The following is an 8,138-nucleotide window of genomic DNA, read 5'->3' as shown; positions in this document are numbered from 1 at the left end:
TCACGCTGACCGTACGTGTGTTGAACACGGAGGTGCCGTCCGTTCGGCGCTAGGATCTCCGGTGATTTGGATCACGTCGAGTACGACTTCCTCATCCCCGTCCTTGAACGCTTCCGCGCGTGATCTACAAAGGTATGTAGATGCAATCCAATCACTCATTGCTAGATGAACTCATAGATGGATCTTGGTGAAACCGTAGGAAATTTTTTGTTTTCTGCAACGTTCCCCAACACAATTTTGGGAGATGTGTCCTTCTTCTCCACATGAATAGCAAGACTTAGTGCAGGGTTTACTCGGGTCCTCTTTATATGTGTCCTCCACCTCTTCCTTCATTACAGTTTCTTCTAAAATTTCCATGAGGGCTCCTTTCATTACTTCTTTCTTCTGCTGGATGGTTCGTTGTACCATGGGGTAAATGTGACACTGAGCAGGATAGTGGGTAGTCCCTTCACACAAGAAACAAGTAATCTGCCTAGTTGGGCATTCTTCAACTGGGTGACTTCCTTCACAATTAGGGCGTTCATCCTTGTGTTCTTTATGGGTGTGTCCTATTTCTCCACAAATCTTGCATGCACAAGGTTTCTTCATATCTTTCCATAAGGTTTCAACTTCTGGGACACAAACCGAGACTTTGGCAAAGTCAACTTAAATTATTTCCATGTGGTTACTCCTTGCCATCCATTGATGGTTTGGTACATCCTCCACCAAGTAGCGGCACCTCTTTCAAAGCACTGAAGAGCATGCTAGGTCATATCCTTTCCGACTATAGGGTTATTCTTCATGTGATCCTCCATGTTCTGAATGCAACGGCCCGTATCCAATTGACTCATCGGTCCAGAAAATACAAGCTCATCTCCATGCATCCTCTATTGGGTCCAAGGGTTTTTGGGGTGAGAGAGAGATAGGGAGGGATACACACAATACAACCAATAGTTTTTGAAAAGACAGATTTTATTTGTGGCTGTCGGAAAAACATCAAACAAATGACAGCTCACAAACGTCGCATCTAACGTAAGTATATAACAAGGGTTTGGTCTTCTAAAGGTTAATAAATCTTCAAAGTCACCAAACTCTTCAAGTCTTGTTCATGTCTCCGATGGTTCTTCTGATCATGCTTGTCCTTCTAAAATTCTTTTGCTAGATCATCTCTGTTGATGCGAAATCTCTCGTGACGTCCTTTAATATTTCTGGAGTTGCATTCCAAACTTCTGGGTTTCATCAACCTCGACATGGACCATGATCCTACTGTCCTTCAGTTCCTGACGAATCTTTGATGTCTCAAGGCTTTGCTCCTCTAGCTTGGCTACTTTCATCTTTTGGGTCCCGAGTTCTTCAAGAAACACTTTCTTATCAAATACTGCTTCTTGTAGGTCCATCTTAACTTCTTAATGTAACACTCCAGATCCTGGTGATACACCAGCTAAGGTTAAAACTTCATCTTGCTGATAGGTGCTCCATCAGCCTTCTTCCATCCAATCCATTATGAAGAAATGCATGCTTAGCTCAGCTCGGTGATCAGTGGCAATGATATCACGGATAACCGTGTTTCTGCCCTTGTCATTGCCATGAGCTATCTTCCATAGTTGATATCTCCTGCCTTAGGGTTTTCTTGAAAAAACTTTGAGTTCTCATGCTCCATGTTCCGGTCTTTCTCGGATACACCTTGATCTCGGGTATTGACAGCTTCCTTAGTCTGCCAAGTTCCATAAGGGGTGCCTTCCTAGGTCATACAAATCTGGAAAATTCTACAGGGCCTTCAAATTCTCCTAGTCTTCGGTGTCTTCAACTGGTGTAGTTTCCATTATTATAATACACGGTAAAATCCTCTTCATTCCGAAGTGGTCTTAGTTGTCCGATATCTTGTACTTCTTGGAGTGGTCTCATCAGTCAAATCCTCATCTGGTCAAAAGGGGAAAGGGGTATGGTCTAACTAAAAGGGAATATTTTGATAAAGCTCAGAAGAGAGGAGAGGTAAATGGTCTTTTTGAAAAAGAAAGTTTTTAGACAAAATCCTTCCTATGGGCTTGCCAGTTTCTAGGGTCACGTCCTACAGTCAACATGTGCTCTGATACCATCATGTAGTGACCCGGCCTTAGACGGTCAAGTCTCTGTGCTTAAGTGTCATCCCTGGATCGGTATGCTGACACACACAGTACTCGAGGATTTATAACAGATGTAAATCACATGTATAAAGTAACGTAAAATACTATTACCTCAATCCAAATAGTGGAAGTAACAAGGTTGTGGATTCCCATCAACACCAACGGCAAAGTTGAGTGTAGAAATCGTAACCCTAATGTATCACTTACTCGTCGTAAGATTCCTGCAACATGAGACGTTGCAACCACAAAGGGTCAGTACATTATTGAATGTACTGGCAAATTCACACCATAGAGAAAAATGATGAACAATGGCTATCACTACATGCATATTTGGCTGGTGGAAAAGCTCTATGGTTATATGGTTTTTGCGAAAAGCCAATTTTTCCCTACTGCAAAGGAATAAATTTTATTTAACTATCATGGTGGTTGTTAAACATTGAGAGTGTAGACACCCTCTCAATCCCAATTAAACATCATCATTAAAACCCAACAAAATTAATTAAAGTCACATGATGAGATTCACATGATAATCCAAGTACTAGATACTCAAGACGTCCATAACCGGGGACACGGCTAATCATGATTAGTTTATACACTCTGCAGAGGTTTGCACACTTTTCCCCACAAGACTCGTTCTCCTCCGTTGGGATTCTCGCACTACATGGTGTTTGAGAAACGGATGACCGAGACATAGTTTTTCAGAAGCGCTAGCACCTTACGATCGGGTAGACCGTTACACCTACTTTCCCCTACATCTGCTAGTCTACCACTGTAAGAGTTTGCACGACTTAATCAACTATGCTAGAGCCCATAGTAGCTTGTGGCTGCACACGGAAGTTTCTAGTATGAATAATCTCATGATCCCTTGGAGCCTGGGTGGCGGTCCATAAAGAAAAACAGGCAATCGCTGGAATACCCAGGTGCCTCAATCCACCCAGATGTGTGTTAAAGTTGCCACCTTAAGTTGAACCATTAATTAACAATCTCACATCTGTCATGGATTTCACTCACCCAAACCACGTCTACGAGCATAGCATAGCAATATAAGCAACGCGTAGAAGTAACTCCCAAGGGTTTGAATATAACAGGGCAATATGTTCTACCTCATCAACTACTTCCCAACCCACATGTTACTAACATCTTAATCATGCAATGTTTGAGGATTGGAACTAATGCATAAAAACTGGGTATTAAAGGAATATGATCAAAGTGTGAACTTGCCTGCAGTGTTGATGAAGATGATTCGCACTCATAACTCTTGGTAGTTCTCCTCGTCACACTACGTTCAATCTATCATGAGCAAGCAATAGTAACCACACATAAGCAATCACTCAGAAGATCGGAAAGAACGAAGAAGACAGTTCAGAAAACATCAAAACCAAGCAAATAACTCTTGCAACATAAAACAATTTCTAACGGTACCAAAATTATGTGAATTTGGCCTTATCAGAAAGCTTAGGTCAATAGCTTCGATTTGCAAAAAAATCAACTAAATCGGAGTTATAAAACTCAAGTTATGATTAAAAGAAGTTTGAATATAAATCTGAACAAAATTCGAAATTTGAAAATTTCAAAAAGTTGATGTGACAGGTTCACTGGATAGGTAAAAACAAGACGAAGCTATAGGCATTGGTTTCATCTAATTTGGATGAACGAGTAAGAAGTTATGACTATTTGAAAAATCAGGGCCAAGCTGTTTTACGGAAGAAAAATAGCTACGGCTAGGGTCTAATATATAAATATGTAGACTAATTGATAATTTAATTATTTTATCGTATTAGTCTAGAAATAATAAACCATGTTAGTATATAAAAAACAAAGAAAGATACCTTTATAAGGCAGAGAAAAGACAACTTTGGAGAGAAGAGACAATTTCTAGAAGTTGCGCAGGAGAGGAAAAATATATTTTTCTTAAATGAATCTAGTCAAACCAAAATATTGATTTAACCAGAATCAGATGATTTTTGGAGGCTAGGTGGAAAAGAGGTTTAAGGATCAAAGACTAGACAATGTGAGACTAAACGTAGACAAAAATATATGAAACAGAGATGGGAGGTGCGCCATGGCCAAAAGGTCTTTAGGCGGTTCGGCCGGCCACACACACTGTAATTTTTTTTAAGCAATAGAAAAGAAAAGAAAAACTATGGAAAAAAATATAGGGAAGGAATATGGCCGACTGAGCCTAGCCCATATAGGATAAAGAAAAAGAAAAGATGGGCCGCCCGCTGGTACTATGATGCCCACGTGGGCGACAGTTAGTTTCACGCATGCGTGCGATTTTTGGTATTTGTTTTTTTAAAACAGAAAGCGATAAACTGAAAAACGAAAACAAAACTAAAACTTTATATAGGCATATTATATATCGAAATTTTCAGAAAAAGATTTTCTACAAGCTGAACATTTTCCTAGCATTAAATAAAATTCACACAAATTCAGATAATTCAAAGAATGCTACTGGTCTAATAAAATCCAATAAAAATCATTATAAAAATACCAAAATTAATTCAAATTTATTTATCTCCAATTTTCTGATGTAGGGAATCATGTTACTCTATTTTCTGTATATTTTATTTTTGGAGAAAAATAATTTGAATAAAACCCAAATAGCTCCAAATTGAAAATAATTTCAAAAGGATTTTAAATTTTGATCCTTTTAAATTCCCAACTCATATTTCATATAATTTGAAGAAGTCATTTTATCTTCCCTCATGAAAGTCATGAAGTGGCTTGAAGTTTCTGAATTAAAAATATTTCCAAATGAAATTGAAATCTTTTCAAAACCCTTTTCGTTTATTTAAATGGAAGAAGTCATGTCATCTTCTCTCGAGGGTTTTGTATTTGAAAAGAATTTGAATTCACGGAGATCAAAATGCAAAAGGTGAAAGTTTGGGAAAGTCCTTTTATTCCCTCTCATTTAACTTTCAAAAAGTTTCGAATTTCGCTCACTCAATCACACAACAATCAAACGATCAATCATTCTATCTATTTATTATAATATTCCAAAATTTAGAATTTTGGGATGTTACATTCATTATCATATGACTCCAAAATCCATCACTATGGAATTTCTCCGCGCGGGTTTCTCCAATGTGACTAAATGAAGTGTCACACATATGTGGTATTCTTTTAGTCTTATGACATTTATCGTCAGTGTTATGGATGTTCAATTCTATCAGCAATATTCATAACTTAAATCCTATTCACAATAGGAGTATGGCCCTTTTGTTCATTACAGTGAACAACTATTGTTCTCTTATGAACAACCTCCTTGCAAGTTCTATGCAATGGGCTAGAGTGTAGAAAACTCTAAAATGACAATAAATTTAGAGGTAATATGTTGATGAAAAAGTATCATAACTTTTACAAAATTTTGAACACACATTTTAACCTCATTAATTTGTGGTCATTAGGCCATAGTAATTCTTGCATTGATTCACAATAACATGCAAACGAGTTGGTATCTTTGTGATCAACTTTTAACCACAATTCCCGAGGAATTTAGTGTTTAACAATTTAATCACAATTCTAAAGAATCAGACTTTACTTGACCGACTTTCTCTACATCTTATAACTTGTATGACATTCATACCTAAGCTGGACATTCCAGTCTTCTTTTATTCCCGCCTCTAAACTTCTTATAGTTTTAATTTCAATATTTCTCCCACTCAATAGAAGAATCATCTAACTATTTAAGAGCAACGTGAGCCCTGAACTTGCCTAGGCATGTAAGTCTCATTACATCCTTTGGTTTTGTTCTTTCTCTTTAAGTTTTGACCATCAACTCATGACTGGTGTTCTTCCGGATCTTACAAATTTTAGTCTCAAACATAGTTGGACGCTTCACAAGAACTTGCAAACAAAACACTTCTTTAGATCTCATATATCTTTCAACCTTTATTTGTTTCAAAAACAATTTTCTGTTCCAAGAATATTACATAACTATCCCAAACATTTTGAAGTTTGTGTTTCTCGGAAGCAAGCAGACCATAATGTAATTGTAGCTTTTGGATCGAAGGACGTTAGTCTCATCATCCATAGCATTAGAAAGAGAGCATTGCAAGCATGCAGTAGGATAAAATCCTTCTTGGCACTCTTAGAGGACAATCCTCTCAATCATAAAAGATTCAACCAGATAAATATCAATCAACCAATTTCAACAGCAACGGTGGAACCGTGAGCCATAATTCTACAACTATAATGCAAACTACACATAGACATAGTTCATAATTAATTTGCGCTAGTGCTTTATCTAAATTAAAACATAATTGTGCTCCCACTCAAATCAATGTCTCTCATAATTAATTTTCAGTGATTCAAGATCCTGATTTCATGCACACCCATGGATAGTAGCATCTCATATGATGTGAATTTCAACTGGTATGCAATCTTTTGCCGATCATATCTCCATACGACTCTTGTTCATCTTTTGATGCTTCGTGCTCCGAGCTCACAAATTTTCGGCTAGAACTTCAAGGCAACCGAGTGTTTCTAATGGGAAGTCCTACCTCACCCGCCTTACACTTCACTTCTCGTTTGTACTCATGGTAGCATGTAGTACTTCAGAAGGACACATGTTATACATGGTTGCAACACTGGGAAGAGCACATTTTAACTTGATATTTACTATGAGAGATCACCCTAATAATTGACTATGATGTCGCTTGAACTACGTCGGTATTTCCCCAAAGAAAGGGATGATGCAGCACAGCTACGGTAGGTATTTCCCTCAGTTATGAAACCAAGGTTATCGAACCAGTAGGAGAACAAAGAAACACTATGTAAACGGTACCTGCACACAAAGAACAAATACTTGCAACCCGATGTGTAAAAGGGGTTGTCAATCCCTTTCGGGCAACGATGCCAGAAATTGTCAAGTTGACGGGATAAAAGTTGTGATAGATTGATAGATGCAAATAATGGCAAATAAAATTCAGCGAGGTATTTTTGGTTTTTTGATAATATAGATCTGAAAATAAAAGCAAATAAAAATTGATCTCAAAGCAAATATGATAGAGAATAGACCCGGGGGGCTGTAGATTTCACCAGTGGCTTCTCTCCAGAAAATAGCATACATTGGGTAAACAAATTATTGTTGGGCAATTGAGAGAACCTCAAAAAATTATGATGATATCGAGACAATGATCATTATATAGGCATCACGTCCAAGATTAGTAGATCGACTCCTGCCTGCATCTACTACTATTACTCCACACATCGACCGCTATCCAGCATGCATCTAGTGTATTAAGTTCATGGAGAAACAGAGTAATGCAATAAGAACGATGGCATGATGTAAACAAGATATATTCATGTAGGAATAGACCCCATCTTGTTATCCTTAATAGCAACAATCAATACGTGTCTTGCTGCCCTTCTGTCATTGGGAAATAACACCGCACGATCGAACCGATCACAAAGCACCTCTTCCCATGGCAAGAAAAATCGATCTAGTCAGCCTAACTGAACAAAAGATTCGAAGAAGATATATGAGGCTATAAGTAATCAGGCATATAAGAGATCAAAGAAATTCAAATAACTTTCATGGATATGTAGATCTAATCATAAACTCAAAGTTCATCGGATCCCAACAAACACTGTTGGGGAACGTAGTAATTTCAAAATTTTCCTACGCACACGCAAGATCATGGTGATGCATAGCAACAAGAGGGGAGAGTGTGATCTACGTACCCTTGTAGACCGACAGCGGAAGCGTTAGCACAACGCGGTTGATGTAGTCGTACGTCTTCACGGCCCGACCGATCAAGCACCGAAACTATGGCACCTCCGAGTTCTAGAACACGTTCAGCTCAATGACGATCCCCGGACTCCGATCCAGCAAAGTGTCGGGGAAGAGTTCCGTCAGCACGACAGTGTGGTGACGATCTTGATGTACTACCGTCGCAGGGCTTCACCTAAGCACCGCTACAATATTATCGAGGATTATGGTGGGAGGGGGCACCGCACACGGCTAAGAATATGATCATGTGGATCAACTTGTGTGTCTAGGGGTGCCTGCTGCCCCCGTATATAAAGGAT

This window comes from Triticum aestivum, chromosome 3A, assembly GCF_018294505.1.
Source record: "Triticum aestivum cultivar Chinese Spring chromosome 3A, IWGSC CS RefSeq v2.1, whole genome shotgun sequence".
Taxonomy (NCBI): domain Eukaryota; kingdom Viridiplantae; phylum Streptophyta; class Magnoliopsida; order Poales; family Poaceae; genus Triticum; species Triticum aestivum.
Note: the sequence above shows the minus strand (reverse complement) of the source record.